This window comes from Archocentrus centrarchus, chromosome 9 (genome assembly GCF_007364275.1).
Source record: "Archocentrus centrarchus isolate MPI-CPG fArcCen1 chromosome 9, fArcCen1, whole genome shotgun sequence".
Taxonomy (NCBI): Eukaryota; Metazoa; Chordata; class Actinopteri; order Cichliformes; family Cichlidae; genus Archocentrus; species Archocentrus centrarchus.
In genome coordinates, this window is record NC_044354.1 from 24558772 (window position 1) to 24575542 (window position 16771).

Here is a 16771-nt window from a genome sequence, read left to right on the forward strand (position 1 = left end):
TGCTGCATAAAAGTCTCGAGTCACCCATCATTTCTTTGTATTTTGCAAGGAAAATGGGAAATAGATGCAGTAATTTATTTAAATATTTGCAAATATACATGGAAATAGAACATATAAAACAAAAACAGAGTTTGTACAATTCTAATGAGCTTGAAAGTCAATATTTGTTATGACCACCTTTATTGTTCTCTTATGTGTGCTGTCTTGTCATTCCTTTAAGTACTCTTCAGGAATAGTTCTCCAGACTTCTTGACTTCTTCTTCTTCTTCTTTTTTTCCCCCTCATTTCTTAAGGACATGACTTAAGAAATGGGCCTGTCACTTCTTCTTCTGTCCTTCACTTGTCCACTTTCCTTACTTTTATTTAAGGACACACTGCACATCATGCCAAAGGACTGGTGAGCATTATTGCTGAAGACCACTTAAAAGAAAAGAAAGGAAAAAAAAGTTTGGCTCCTTGGAAGCAAAACGAAAAGAGGGGTGGCTCAAGAGTTTTGCCCCGTACTGTAGCAGTGAAAACATTGCTGTGGGACTGTTTTTACTTTGAACTTTAAACATAATGCCCCTTAAGTAGTGGTGTAGTCATCATAAGTCCCCATCCAACTTGTTTCAACTCAAGTCAAGAAAATAGTTGCAGTAAAATGAGTTACAGTTCTGTCTCTACAGGCCTCTTATCAGAGAAAAATACAAACAATGTGGACCGATCGTTGAAAATAAAACTATGAAAATGTGATGTTTTATCATGTTGCTAGCTATTACCACTTTGATAAAACAGAACAAGTCTTTTTTTTTCTCCTATTTGGCTATTTCAGGTGAAGGCTATCAATAGTCCCCTCACTTCCTTAGTGGGTCAAGTATTTGTCACTTTCATCTTGATGAGTTACTTTAAACAGTGTTTAGCCAAGACCTGAGAGAACCCACATAAATAACAGGCACAGACTCCACAGCCAAATGCGCAGTAAAAAGAGTGCATCAGGGGTCATCATAGTTTTCTCTTGATGCCCATTTTTTTATCCTGTATTTTCACCTCTGTTGTTGCAAACCTTGCCATAAAGAAGAAATCTTAGTGTTAATAAATCCTGTGAAAATACTTAAACCAACAGTGAACTGATCCTATTAATAATCCATGCAGCCAAAGTCTGATGTGTCTTATTCCTCTATTGCATAGAGGAATAAGCATCTCAGTGAGCCTCACAGTGTTGCTGAATGTCCTTTATAATGTTGAACATGGACTCTGTAGTTGATTTTGACTCACATACGCGGCCCTGCTGCTGTAGTATACCAGCTGCAGAAAATGGATGCCAGACTATAGTAACCAGGTACAAATAATTGAACCTTTTAAAAAATATACTAAATTCATCCCGAGATTTTATATAACATTCTGTCTTCAATTTTCATGGGATTTCATGACAATAATAGCTATGTGGTATATTGCTAGCAGCCTTATCTTTTAATAGTCACAAGCAAGCAAATATAAAAATACAACAAAATAAACTTATCAAATATATGCATTTCAAATGTAACACAACACAGATAGCATTAACAAAGCAGCTTTGCTTCCACATGGGATCTATGGAGTCAGAATGCGTTCTTATTTGCTTTTGTGTCTTTTGGAATGCACATATTGTAGAGATTGTGCGTGCGTGCATGCGTGTGTGTGTGTATTTTTGTGCATTTGTCTGTGGATAAGTGAGGGAATTGCTGAGCAAGTGCATGACTGAGCGAGCTAGTGAATGAGCAATTGAGCGAGCAAGCAAGGGACTTAGATGAGTGTGGGCAAGCAACGGAGCAAAGGAGGCTGTGTTTGAATGAGTGTGTAAGTGAGTGATTCATTATTACTGATATAGTGTGCTTGTACTCTCGTTGTTGCTGTAAATGTTGCTGCAGTGTGTTTTAATGCTGTCTGGCAGCCAAAGGTCTGCAATCCAGTATAATGAAGCAGTTGTTGCAGTAACTGGTGTAACAGCCCAAGCTATTGCTTAGCCTCTCACCACACTACAGTGCTCTCTGTTCACATTCCTCCTCTCGCTTCAGAGCCACCCGGCTTTTCTCGGGCCTCTGGTACGTTTGCCATGGATGACAGGGCAGGAGGAGCAGCAGCCAGGTCAGGCCCTCGTTCCATTACCTGACTTCTGCAAATCTAATGGGGGAGTTTATGCAGCTTTTCTGACATGGGAACAGGGAATTTGCTTTATTTCTCCTCCTCTGCTCCTTATGCAAGGTCCTGGTACCAAAATGCCAAATTGTATTTCAATAGTATCAGGTGAACACTGCGTAACTTCAGTCTTTTTTTACCCCTTAATCAAAGCATTCACTTTACACTGTAGGAAAATTTAATGCACATTCTTATTTGTGTTAATATATATTTAGAAAACACTGTATTACAATGTATACAGCTTTATTTCATCTCCATGCAATATATAGTCCTTCTGCTACATGTCCCTTTCTATTAGGGAGATCAGTGTTTTTGCATTGCAATTTTTTTTTTGTTTACCCCCCACGTCTTACCCTTTTAAGACAAAGGCATTTTGTGGACAAGATTTAAATGATTTTCCTGGTCTTTCTGCAAGACAGTGCTATGCAGAGGAACACAAAAGAAAAAAATATTAAACTTTGGTAAGATACTTTATTTGTATTACACAGACCCCGTGAAACATCCTATTAAAATTATCTCTTTAATACTCGATGTGAAGAGGAGCAATGCTTACAGTGTGTGAGCCCCTGACTGCTAAAACAACCCCCAAATCAGCCATTTTCAATGGAAGAGTGGCACTGGAAACAGGAGTATTCAGAGTCTTATTCCTTAGTTTTCACTAAGACCTCCCACATTGACTTCTCTTGCAAGTGTTGGACTGTTTTTTCTGGACAAAAGAACAGCATATTTTCTCTTAAAACCACAACTTGACCGGCTTTGACATGATAATGAATGTTTTCGGAGTCAGAGATCTTACATCTTCCTTTCATCCTCTCAGGTCTTTGCTGGATCACAGATCACAGCATGTTGGATGTGATCAGGGGGAAGGCCTCTGAGTGGCAGGGAGGATTCATACACAGCTTTCCTTCAGAGCAACATGCTTCCTACATCTCCAGAGGTCTCTGCGGTGCAGCAGAGAGGCAAGCCGACTTGGAAATATGAACTGTGGCCTCCACAGGTTCTTTGAAGCTCAGTCAGTGTACATGCAGACCTCATTTGTTTGGGCCCACTCTATACAATCTGTTGCCAGAGCAGTCCTGTGTGTTTCCACCTTGTTGTTTATGGTTTGCGTCCTTAGACGGCACTGGGCAGAGAGGACAAAGCAAAGACAAACACAGCCTTTCCTTGTGCTATATTGAACTTGGCATGCAAAAGTATGGAATCTGAAAACCAGAGATACTGGAGGAGTGTGTGGAGCAGGCTGTGGTGGGGTGGGAGGTATATTTTACAAGCATAAAAAAATTATGTGAACACATGGGAGATGCTTCAGATTCCAAGTGAACAAAATAGGTTGCAGTGCACTGAGAAATCCACTTTTTTCCCCCCTCTATGCTGTTTCAGCTATGTTTGATACAACATTAGCAAGATAAGCCGACTAATTAGTGTTAAACACCTCAGCTCTGACAACAGCACCTCTCTGTTTCTTCCAGTCATGATGCTGCAGCAGCAGCAGCAGCAGTAGCAGAAGAAATCAGGGCTGCCTCTCTGCCAGTAGGTTGCCAGTATGTTTTCACACCCATAGAGGGCAGCTGTGCTCTCTATAAAGTCTACTCTCTGACTACTTGAGCAAGAGAAAGAGACATTGAAAGATGCTGTTTGTATAACACAAGTTATCAAACGAGGTAGTGTGTTTTCCTGTGTGACTGCCCTGCTGTTAATGCCCAGAAAAAATAGAAGTTTCTTTTGTGTTGTTTATGGTCTCAGCCTATTGGAGTGAAGCACCATCCAAGTCCCTAATGAAATCAGGCACCTACCACAGGCTGCTCAGGGGCTGCATGCTCTGGACTGTATCTTTCTATTGTAAGAACTCTTTTAAAAGCTTTTTTAAAAAAAAAAAAGCAGGGCTGGACTACAATGCAAAAAAAAAAAAGTAACAAGTTATTATCAGTGGCCTAAATGACTGGGTCTAATGAATCACAGTTGACACTAAGACATTCATTACAGGCTGAGCAAAAATAAGACAGAATGGCTACGGCTTGTTCTCTGGCATTGCTGTTGGTTCAGGAAAAGCTTCTTGTACTGTACATGTTTTTGTGAAGGCGCAGAGAGCAGAACAAGCGAGTGCTGGCTTGGAACCAGCGCTCTGTAGTCAGGGTCCTGGCAGACAGTGGACTGTAATAAACCAAACAATATCACATTAACTCTCAAGGTCTGCCATTAATGGGGGCCCTCCTTTGGCCAGCACACAATATTGAACATAAACACACACACACACACACACACACACACACACACACACACACACACACACACACACACACACACACACACACACACACACACACACACACACACACACACACAGATTTGTATGTGTGCCCTGTCTTTTCACTGACTATTTAATTCTGTGGCTGATGATTATAACTGTTATCTGTTGCGTCTGAAAAATTATTGAGCTTGTCAGCACCCATTAATTCTCTATCATAAATTAAGTGGTGCGGGTTATGTTTTATCCCCTTCGTGCTAGAGTCAATAGAGCAGCATTTCCAGGGGCTAAGGCTGCTTTACTGTACTATACGTTACACATGACAGGCATTTGTTCTGCTTCCCTGTTGTTTAAAAGATTGCAGAAAATGAGATAAATTAGCCACAGTGGAGTGCACGCAGACACTAACAGAAACAAGGAGCTGTGGGTATACGTGCAAAAGAGACCTGCAGAATTTCTGTTTTGTGTAACCATAGTATCCATGTGTTAGAGCAGCAAAATCAAACACCTGAGCTGCAGGTAGAATTGATCAGCAAGCAGTTATGTAATGCCTTTGCCATATGGTGCTGCAACATGATTGGTACTCAAGATAAAATAAACAATTTTTCTCTAATCAGGCAATGAATAGCAGCAGAACCATGTGGCTACCAGCAGGGTGAAGAAAAAAAAAAAAGCATGATTTCATCTATTGTGTGTTGCATTCAGGCACCACATTGTGCATCCACATCTGAGAGGAGCTGTTAATCAAAGCATGAATGCTCACTTCCTGTAAATGCTGAATGTAACAGGTGGGGAGGGGACAACAATGGCAAACAGCAAGATAAATTACTCCAAATTGTACATAGTTTAAATGGAAGCAGTCAACTTCCAGGCAAGTTGTTAATTACATAAGATTCTAGATAATGAAAAGTACTTTCATTTGCTCTGACAGCTTATGTGCAAAAGTCAGAAGTCAGAGTCAGCTGCAGTTGAGCTTGTCTAATGACTTGCTCAAGGACAGATTAACAGGCCGGGTTCATATTGCGTTCCCCAACGACTGACTGATATATGATAAAATCGTCCCATAAGTAAGAAGCAGTAGAAATGCAGAAAATCAAAAGACATATTGTATGTATAATATGATATATATAATTTGGAAACAGTTTGCCTATTAAGGACAAACACATTGTTGCAGTGTTTGTTAGGCTCTAACCCAAACATCCTCAATCTCATTCACCAGCATTTTTGTGTGTGCAGTATTTCGGGGCCTACATTTTGAGGAATGATGTATCTTAGGACTGTAATTTGAAGTGATGTGCCTTCTGATCCACAGCTTCTGCTCTGCTCACTGTGAATAGCTGCACCCGTTTTCCATCCATACTGCATATCTTCGTATCTTGAGCTGGCTCACAGCTCACCTTGCGGGGGAGGTGTGGTCTACTTTGGCCAGGCTGTCAGCCTGTCACAGGGCACACGCAGAAATTCAGCAACTCTGTTTGATGTTCTCTTGTTGTCTTTGCACTTAAGATAGAAAACCAAAGGCTCATCAGTTCAGTGTCCAAATACATTTCCATCCGTCCGTCCGTCCATGTGTGTGTGCATGCATGTGTCTATCCATCCATCCATGGACAGACGTTTCAAGTTAAATTTTAGTTTGAAGTTTGTATTCACTGACCAGCAATTTTTAACAAACCAAAGACCCTAACACTGATATACTGCTTCCAAAGGTGTGAAGGCCCACCATAACACAGCCTGTTTGAAAAATGCTGCATTCTAGGAGTGCATTTTTGATGTACTTATGCACTTAATCCACACAGGAAGCTGTTTGAAGCGACATGGTGAGATCATAGAAAGTCAATCATAATTGGGTGAAAAAGGAGGACTGCTTAGGCAACTCTATCCTGGAATTTACATTGCCAATGACACTGTCAGCCTCAAAGTGATATATGATGATGGAGCTGCTGTGTCGACTCAGCTTTAGACTTGCAACTTACACTTTTTTGCTTAAAAACTCATTTATAGAAGTAACTTGATATTGTAGTCACAGTGGTCAAAAAACAGCGTAGAATGTCGTACACTTCTCACTCTCTGTTATTGCCATCTTGGATATAGTATAAGTAGAATTTAGCTACTTCAGCTAGCGGGCGGCATGGGGACACGGTGGTAAGCACTGTTGCCTCACAGCAAGAAGGTCCTGGGTTTGGATCCACCATCTGGTCAGGGTCTGTCTATGTGAGTTTTGCATGTTCTCCCCATGTCTGTTTTCTCCATTTGTGTAGGTGTGAGTGTGAGTGTAAATGATTGTCTTTCTGACAGGCTGGTGACCTGTCCAGGGTTCCAGGGTACAGTCTACCTCTCGCCCTGTGGCAGCTGGGATAGCCCCCCAATCCTCAATTGGATTTGCAGAAGAGAATTGGTAGATGGATGGAAAAGTTAGCTATACCTTTAAATCAGGCATTGCCATTACAGGATTATTACAGTGTTATTGCATGCAAACTGACATTTTCACTGCAGAAGAATTCAATATTAGATGTGTAGTCAAGATGCAAATATTTGCAAGTATGACAGTCGCACTGACAATCTTGTGATTGCCATTTTCAGGAATAGTAATGTACATAGTGTACTACATGAAAGTGTACTACATGAAAGTGTATTACCATAAGTATCCAAATTGTGCAGCAGCCAAAAACAGTGTTGCTAGTCTTCTGTTTTCTCCACTGGGCTATTTTTCCCTCTGACATTTTGTTCTCAGGATTAAGATAAGCAGTTATCCTTGGACACAGAAGGATTAAATCAAATTGGATGATGGACCACAGCTAAAAACCTATGATATTGTCCTCTGTGTTGCACTTTCTATCTCTCAATTCCCTCACAAGTCAGGAGTGCAGATTTGTGGCTGTGGGTTTAACTTTACAGTTTTGAAGCTCATGTGGCTTAGCTTTAAATACATTATCTGTGCAGTCAGCTGGCTCTCCTGATGTCAAACATACAGTAGTTGTAAATATTTAACAGTACAACAGATTTTTTTTTCCAAACGTGAGCTTCATTTGGGTGGATAGCAAGTGCGCAGTCTTAGAGGATTTGAATAGATAAACAACCACAACTCTTGTTTCTAGAGACAAGGAGAGCATTGATGCTGTTTGACAGCAGCGCAGCCAGCCTGCCACAAAACTCCCTCATGAGGGACTACCACAAGATCCTGAAGTCCACTACTGCTCCCTAAGTCCCCATCAACATTTCCTTTATCCTCGCTACATCTTTATTTCATAACCTCCTTCTTTCCACCCCCCACCCCTACTGTTGGTTCCTTTCAAGCTTTGTCTTCAATCTTTGTCTTGCACTATTCATGTTTCCATCTCTTCTTACTTTCTCTCAAATCCCCTCTTGCTGTAGCCTGCAAACACCATTTAAAATTGGCTGAAGATACGGCACCAACAAGGAGTAAAAGATTTTTTAAAATATGTTTCTCTGTTTGCAAGCAGACAAGAATCTCTCTGTCTGTGGAGAAGTCATGTTAGAGTGAATAAAATAACTGGGTCCTGGTCTGTTTGTATGTGTGTGTTGATGTGTTCCTACTTGTGAGGCTCATTATTTGAGAAAGGTCTTATGATTTCATAAAAAGTTTGACAACCCGTTTTCTATCATACATTGCAGTCCTGTTTGGGCTCCTTTGCTGCATAGGAAGTCAGTGCTGAAAGAATAAAACTTCACAGCTAACTTTGAGGTGCTAGGCCCGATTTCTGTCACCCCGCCATCCATCTTTCTGCTGCCTCACTCTCTTCTCTTTGTGTTTACATCCTGACAGCTTTTGCCTTGTCCTCTGCTACAAAGACTGGTAGGAAAAAAAAATATATATATAAAAAAAAAAAAAAAAAAAAAATATATATATATATATATATATATATATATATATATATATATATATATATATATATATATATATATATATATATATATATATATATATATATATATATATACACACACACACACACACACACACACACACACACACAGAGAGAGAGAGAGTAGCTCTTCTTGTCAGTTTACCTAATTGCTGCAGCACAGAGCTAAGCTAATATGATTTTGCCCAATGTGGTTTGTTTACATTTTTGTAACAGTTTGGACTCTTTATGCAACTTCATCTTTGCCAGATGCTGTTCTGAATACCAATCTCTGTAGCGCTGCGATGCTGCTGCTGCTTCTGCACAGGTATTTACAGCTGCTGGATGGATTCCAGAGTCAGATATATGGCTGAAGGCTTGATGTCAGAAAGTTCTGCACTTGCACTTTCCATTGGGAGAAGTCAGTATAGCGTAACTTTGTTGGATGTTAAAGGAGAGGTGAGGTGTAGTGGGGCTGAGGATATAAATGGAAAAAAGTATTTGGGACATGATATCGAGTTGCAGCCCTTTTTTTGTGTGCAACGCATCTGCTTTTGCGAGCAGAGTATAGATTTTGCAAGGGAGGTTAGGAGGGAATGATGAATTTTCTTCTTGGTATTAATGTTTAGTAGATATTATATTTGTCTGGCTGCAGCCTCTAAGACAAATTCCAATTAGTTGGGATGACATAGCATTTAAATATTGAATTGTAAATATATGAAGCCAGTCAGCAAAGGAAGGAATAGTTTTGTGTGTGCGCGTGCGTGTGTGTGTGTGTGTGTGTGTGTGTGTGTGAGAGAGAGAGAGAGAGAGAGAGAGAGCGAGAGAGAGAGAGAGAGACAAAGTTTTTAAAGTCCTCCTTAGAGTAACTGATTCAGTAAATGCTGGAACACATTCAATTTAATTCAATTTTATTATATAGCATCAAATCAAAAGTCTCCAAACACCACTTCCCATTGCCCATAAATGCCTCTATGTCCCTAGAACCAATCAGAATGAAAGATCAGACCATGTAACTTTAAAGTATTTTCAGCACTGGACTGCACTGAGGAGCCAGCTTTTGTTGGTGGTGATCAGATTGTAAGCACAGCTGAAGTTGAGTCTAGCCTTGTTTTGTGTAGAAAAAATGTTCGTGATCAAACTTGTCTAACTAAAGGAAGTAAAAGTCATAATGAGATTTCTGTCGGTGAACCTGCGGATCGTTACTGGCTACTGAGCGTACTATCCGGCCTGCGCAGGGCTCCCGTCTCCTTTGCTGTGAGGGTCTTTCACACAGTCTGCTATGGTCTGAGGGACCGGAAGGGTAGGTGGCTCGGTGTGTACCCACATGTTAAAAGAAATGTGCTGCCATTTTGTGCCATTGAAGTTGTAGTGTGTGAATCTATGTAGAAATCTTTTTATCATAGTCTGATATTTGCCTTCATTCACACTGGGCAGAGGACAGACTGAAGATTTAGCTGGCTTTGCCTCAAAACAAAATATTATTTATTAAAAAGCAGGTAAATTACTAGATTTACATTTTTGAAAAAAAGGCACCTGACCTTTGCCTGTGAAATTACTAAACTTTACCATAGGATGCAGACAAAAAAAAAAAAAAAAGCTCTTTTAAAAGAAAAGTGTCCAGGCAGATTTAGACGGTTTTGCCTGTGAAATCTTCATGTTTCTATATTCATTTAAAAGAATCATCAACAAAAACACCTTCTGAAAAGTAGATCATGCGTACATAAACTCGTTGCTCTCATGTAACATTTTACTGTTTCCCGTGATCATTATATCTATAATGAGCACAACTGCGCACAATTGCAATGTCTCCATAACAACCGTCAACATAACAGAGAAGAACATGTAAGTGCAAGACTTGCACATCACATCATTAAAAATAGTATAAATTTGAAAGGAAAACTGAACTATCAAATGATAATATGTTACTTAGGTACAATATTAATTTTATTTTATTTTACAAGAGCATCTCGCCTTCACACTATCTGCCGAGAAAAATTCCAGCCCTGGACAAATGTAGTTGATGACCACAGCTGTATATGAACTGCATGTGTACATTTAGCACTTTTAATTCACTGAAAGTATATTTGTCAAGAGCACCCTGGAGAGATGGATGACGTTCGTGGAGAAAGTGCTGGAAAGAACTGCTGTCGCTTGGGGCCCTGGGTTCGTCTGGGTCAGAATGCGCGAGGAGTATTGGGTCGATGTTCCCACAATTAGCTGGGTGGACCACATGGAGCACATCGATGGGTTAGCCGAAGCCCAGCCGCAACCATGCGAGAGCGCTGACTAGCTTCAGTCTGAGCTAGCCTACTAGGATGACGATGATTTGTTGGACATTGGCCTGGACTTGCATGGTTTGCCGGAGGATGAGCAAGTGAGCCTGTTGCTGGCCTAGTGTGCCCAGCTGGAAAAGTCAACATGTCTCTTTTTTCCCTGATACACTGTGTAGTAGAAAAGCTGCAGGTGGACTAACCCGCTCCTCCGCCAGCTCAGAAACCATCATGGTTCGCAGGGTTTTTCCTGCCACCTGAGCCAACGATGATCAAAAACCACCTTCCTATCTTTCCAGATTTTGTCTCAGAGCTAAGCTTTGTGGAGAAAATCACTGTCTACCTGCATCACTGTGCCCGGCTATGGACAGTATCTGGAGTTCGACGGCAGGGAGGAGGCTGGCTTAGCCAACCCACCTTCGATGAAGCCTTCCCTGGCGCCGTATCTGGCCCCCTCGCATAACCATGGTTTGGGTGGCCCATCGACTCTTCCATCCAAGCACTGCAGATATTCTGTGTCTCAGCTGGACAAGATTTATTGGGCTCAGGTGGGCACTGCCCGCACCATGAGCTCCATCACTATGCTCCAGACATACCAGGTAAATGCCTGGTGGAACTCGGATCACTGGTTCCCCCAGACAGCCCACTGGTGCCTCTTCTTAATGAGATCAGAGTCACCACGTGTCCCAATGTGCTGTGCTCTCCCTGGGCAGAGAAATGGTTTTGAATATAGTTGCACAGCAGCACCTCTGGCTGACACTCTCCTATGTCCCAGATAGGGACCGGGCTGTTTATTTGGACAAACCAGTGTCTGCTGTCGGGTTATTTGGGCAATCTCTTGAAGCCATTCAGGATAAATTTGAGCTGAGGAAGAAGCAGACACAGGCTCTGCACAATATCATCCCCAGACACGACACAAAGCCCAAGCTGGCAGCTCGCTCTCGCTGACCCGCTGTTTCCCTGCCCACCAGCAAGAGAGCGGTGCCAACCGTTGATGTGAGTGCGCCACCAGCAAGAGCGCAGCCTCCGAGTCAGTTTCCATGCCGTTCAGCTTAGAGGAAGGCCAACCATCGTGGTTCAAGAGGGATCCCACACCCAAGAGGAAGAAGCCTGAGTCCTCTTAGCTGTAGGATTGAGTGGAGAGGGGTTCCAGAGGCAAGGAGATGCTACCCCCCCCCAATCTGTTGCCGCACAAAAGTTGCCACCTAAGTTCTGTTAAGATAGTCAGTCCCAGATGGTACTGTTCTCGCCTGACACTGCCTCTCAAGCAGAAACCTGCAGGCAAAAATGTTTGATTACCTCAGGTTGTTATTACCAATGTGGATATGTTAAATCTTCAATGACCACATCAAGCGTTATTGTTATTGTTGTTTCATTGTTGTGCCCCAATAAAGGTGCCTCCAACAAAAGTGTACATGTTCCCATGTTATCAATAAAAATAAAAAAAACAAAAAAAACTCAAGCAATTGCAAATCCTCAGCATGGAGGCCAAATGAGCTTGGTCAGGCAGGTGATGCCTCTCCTTGCAGACACACTGGGGGTGACAGCACCTCACCTATAGTGCTGCAGGTGAGCTGACTGGCTGCTCACCTCCCTCAGTGGCATTCTTGTGCCCCCTTGCTTTGTGAGAACCATTGCTACAGGTTACCAGCTGCAGTAAAATAAGTTCTACTGTAAGAAACGAAGCAGTGGCGATACTAAGGGAGGAAATAAACATACTGCTGTGGAAAAAAGCAGTATGAGTGGTCCCCGCTTTGGAGACGGACAAAGGTTAGTACAGCCGCGAATTTTGTCATTCCAAAAAGAGAGAGAGGGATTCGTTAAATACCTGCGAGCGTACAAGTTCATGATGCTAACACACAGGCAGCTTTTGAACAGAGTTGGCCCCGGTGATTGGTTTACAACAATCAATCCAACAGATGCTTACTTTCATGTGGCAATACACCCAGACCACAGGCAGTTTCTGAAGTTTGCTTTTGAGGGCGTAGCCTACGAATACCTGGTACTGCCATTCAGGCAGTCTCTTGCTCTTGCTGGTTCTGTCACACATTCAGGCACTGGGGTTTTCAGTGAATTTTCAAAAAAGCTCGCTGACGCAGAGACAGCAGATCTTGCTCTTTGGACTGCAGATATGCTCTCTCTCTGGCCGTGCACGCTTGTTAGAGCACAGAGTGGCCGTGTTTCACCGCTGCCTTGCTCATTTTCAGTTGGGATGCAGACTGCATTTCCAAACGATCTTACAGTTGTTGAGCATAATGGCATTTATGATTGATGATCTATGTAGCACCAATCGGGTTGTTAAAAATTAGATCGTTTCAGCGCTGGACACTCTCACCACTTCTGCCTTGGTGGTGTCAGAATCTGGTCTCTTTTATTTGTGGATGATGCGATCCTGTTGGCTTCATCAGGTGGTGGCCTCCAGCTCACAGTGGCTGACATGGGAATCAGCACCTCTAATCTGAGGCCGGGAGAATTAGATGGAACAGGAGATCGACAGATGGATTGGGGCTGCGTTTGCAGTGACGCAGCTGCACTGGTCTGTCATGGTGAAGAGGGAGCTGAGCATAAAAGAGATTTACCGGTCGATCTACGTGTCTACCCTCACCTATGGTCACGAGCTTTGGGTAGTGGCCGAAAGAATAAGATAGTGAATACAAGCGGCAGAAATGAGCTTCCTTCGAAGGGTGGCTGGCTTCTCCTTTAGAGATAGGGTGAGGAGTGCAGCCATTCAAGAGGGGCTCAAAGTAGAACCGCTGCTCCTCCACATCAAATGGAGCCAGTTGAGGTGGCTCGGGTGTCTGACTAGGATGCCTCCTGGGTGCCACTTGGGTGAGGTGTTCCAGGCATGTCCTACTGGGAGGAGGCCCTGGGGGAGACCCAGGACACCCTGGAGAGATTATATCTCAGCTGGCCTGGGAACGCCTTGGAGTCCCTCCGGATGAGCTGGTGGAGGTGGCTGGAGAGAAGGAAGTCTGGGCTTCTCTGCTTAGGCAGAGCCCCAAATCTCTTATGTTATGATATGAAGTCAAGTGTGCTACTCAGAGTATAATATCAGGCTTTAACAGCACCCCCCTCCCACCCCCCACCCCTCTTCTCACACCAAGGTTACAGTGACATTCTGATTCTCAATAAAATATTATTTGATAAAATAATAATAAAATCAACAGTATACTGAATTCTGAAAACATATCTATCTAATCTATGAGACCAACACCAACAAAGTTTGCAGATGACACCATCGTGATAGGCAGGATTACATCCAGCAATGAGGCTGCCTACAGAACAGAGTTTGAGAACCCGGAGAGCTGGAGATGAGAGAACAACTTGATCCTCAACACATCAAAGACAAAGAAGCTGCTCCTGGACTTCAGGAGACTGAGGCCCCTCGTCCATCTCTCGATCACAATCAGAGTGAGAGTGGAGGTCGTGCAGAGCATCAAGTACCTCAGGGTCAGCATCAGCCACGGCATGACCTAGACTGCCAACACCACAGCGATGATCAAGAAAGGTCTCCATAGGCTTCACTTCCTGAGGTGTTTGAAGAGAGCACAACTCCCACAACAGCTGCTGGTGAGCTTCTACAAGTCAGCCATCAAGTCTGTCCTCACATACTGTATCTCAGAATGGTACTCTGGCTGCACTGCAGACAAAAGGAAAGCTTTTCAGCGCAGGGTAAAAATTGTCATTGATATTAAAAAAAATGTATTTTTTTTTAAATAGAGATCTGGTCAAGAGGGCAGCAGAAATTGCAACAAATATACAAATAAGTCACAGATTATTTGTTCTCAGTGGACTCGTGACTTCTTTAAATAAGAGCGCTTGTTTTGGTGACCTATTCAGTCAGTCTGTGAGGACATGTGGTTAAAGGGCTTCGCTCTCCTGTGCCGTACTTGTTACAGTTGTCTTTCTGGTCCTTTAGCAAGGCTGGATGGGTTTGAGGCTTGTGGCAGCCTGGTTGAAGAAGATGGTGAGTTTATAGCCTAAAGCTTAGATAAACGTGTCTCCTTCTCAGCCCTCTGACTGCAGTTGCTGTCCATGGTGCTGATCAAAAACTCAAAAGCCAGAATGGTGCTACTGACATTTTGGATTATTGCACTTTGTGTGTCTGTATGTGTGTGTGTGTGTGTGTGTGTGTGTGTGTGTGTGTGTGTGTGTGTGTGTGTGTGTGTGTGTGTGTGTGTGTGTGTGTTTTAAAACTTAGGGACAATACAGTGGAAAATGTTTAGCATTCATGAGTGCCACAGATAGGGGGTCGGGGCGGGGATGAGATTCAATGGCGAATTAAGTCTGTGTGAATGGATCTTTACTCTTTCATAGCACTCTGTGCTCCAGTTTTCATAACAGTGTTGAATCACCATTTCCATTTCTCTAATTCTTTCCATCTTTTGTTGAAGGCAGCAGACTTGGCAAGTATTGTTTGACACATTGCTCATGCCAGAGAAAGCTGTGTGTGCGTGTATGTGTGTGTGTGTTTGTGTGGGGGGGAGTTAAGACTGGCCAATCCATAAGCCATAATAAGCAACTGTTGGTTTTAAAAACATATCAAGTGCACGTGTCTTTGCACAGTTGTCTCTGGCATTTTACATTTTACAAACTGTCTGGATGGGAGGTTCGATACCGGTGGGGCCAGGCTGTAATTTTTGTTGCTGTTCGACTGATTGAAAAAAAAGGAGAAGCATTATTTTCACACTGACAGTGGGATTTATAAGACCCTAGAATCAGGCCATTATGCAAGAACTTAATTTAAGAACAGAAAATTGAAATGAGTATTTTAAGGATTTTCTGCAACAGAAGCAAATTGCTTTTTATGATTTTTCCATGTGGTGAAGATAAAAGAACATTTTATGTGTGAAGATGGAGCAGGAGACAAGAGGTCATAAAGTCAAACGTGCTTATATTGAATCTGTTCCGTAATTTAAGAATCTGTAGTCTACAGAGAGTCATTTTTCCACATTGATGGAAGTCACGATTGAAACTTTTTCACTTCAGAACCATTGAATTTAGCCTTTGAGGCAGTTTTATGAGTTTTTCATTATGTCTTGGCGGAATCATTTTGGAGGAAAATCTATTCTACCTGGTCTTTGGAAATCGTTCCGAAGAATTAACATGCATAAGAATAACAGTCAGTGACTTAGAGTGGGTCAAAAGACAGCTGGGCAAAAGTTAACCCTCAAAAGCCTTACAGAACTTTACCCCCAGCCCCTCCATCTCTATGCCTTCGTGCCCTTAGCATTGAAGTCCTATTGTCGGGTCGTGGTTGCGGCTCTCTCCTGCTGCCCCTCTTACCAGGCGGAAGTGAGACCAATGAAAGCAAATGCACCTTGATAGTAATTCCACACTTTACAAAAACTCACTGGAGATGAGCAGGTTTCGTTTCCAGGATTTATTGAAGCACAAAGTTAAACAAAGTACAAGAAAGCAAAAAGCCCTCCCGGGAGTGTATGCCTTTGGAGCCGTTACAAAGGAGATAGGAAGAGCAAAAAGTGCGCTAAACGAGCCCAATAGAGCCAAAAAGAGAAGCCCTCTCCCAACTTTGCCTCTGCCCTTTATCGCCCAAACTCGCACCTCCCCCTGCTGTTATCAGGAACAATGGGCATAGAAGGATGCTCCCAATCCACTATGAGTTTGATCCTCATGCAATGGCTCCAACGCTGTTATCTGGGCTGTCATAAACAAACAACTTTTCCACGTGAAAATACCTCCCACCGGAGCACTTCTATCCATATTTTCACATTATAAGAAACACTTTTAGGGCGGCCTTATCTCAATACACAATTTCTCCCTTACATTATAACAGTAGCTCAGGTGGGACTTCAACTCCCCTTTTCAGGACACACACTCCCCGCTACCAGACCTTCACTCTGGCAATACTGTGTCACAAGTGCACTGTGTACAAAGTTGAACCTCTAAATATGAATGAGTGCAGTACTACAGTGGAAAAAACCCAAGGCCCTGGCTTAGGAGGCCTCAGTCCTTTCCACTCACCTAAAGCATGTAGTGTTCCAGTGTGTGAGTGACAATATAGGTGACATATAATATATAGTGTGACCATTAATCCAGATTAATATAGATACTAATAAATGATATAGTAAAATACCAATATCAGATGATAAAAATATCCGACACTATGATAAACCAGTAAACCATACAAGGTCACTGATTCAATAACAGAAGACATCAGTTAAAGTTTCCTGTTTTTTGCATTATGGTCTAGCATCCATTAGGTAAGTGATGCA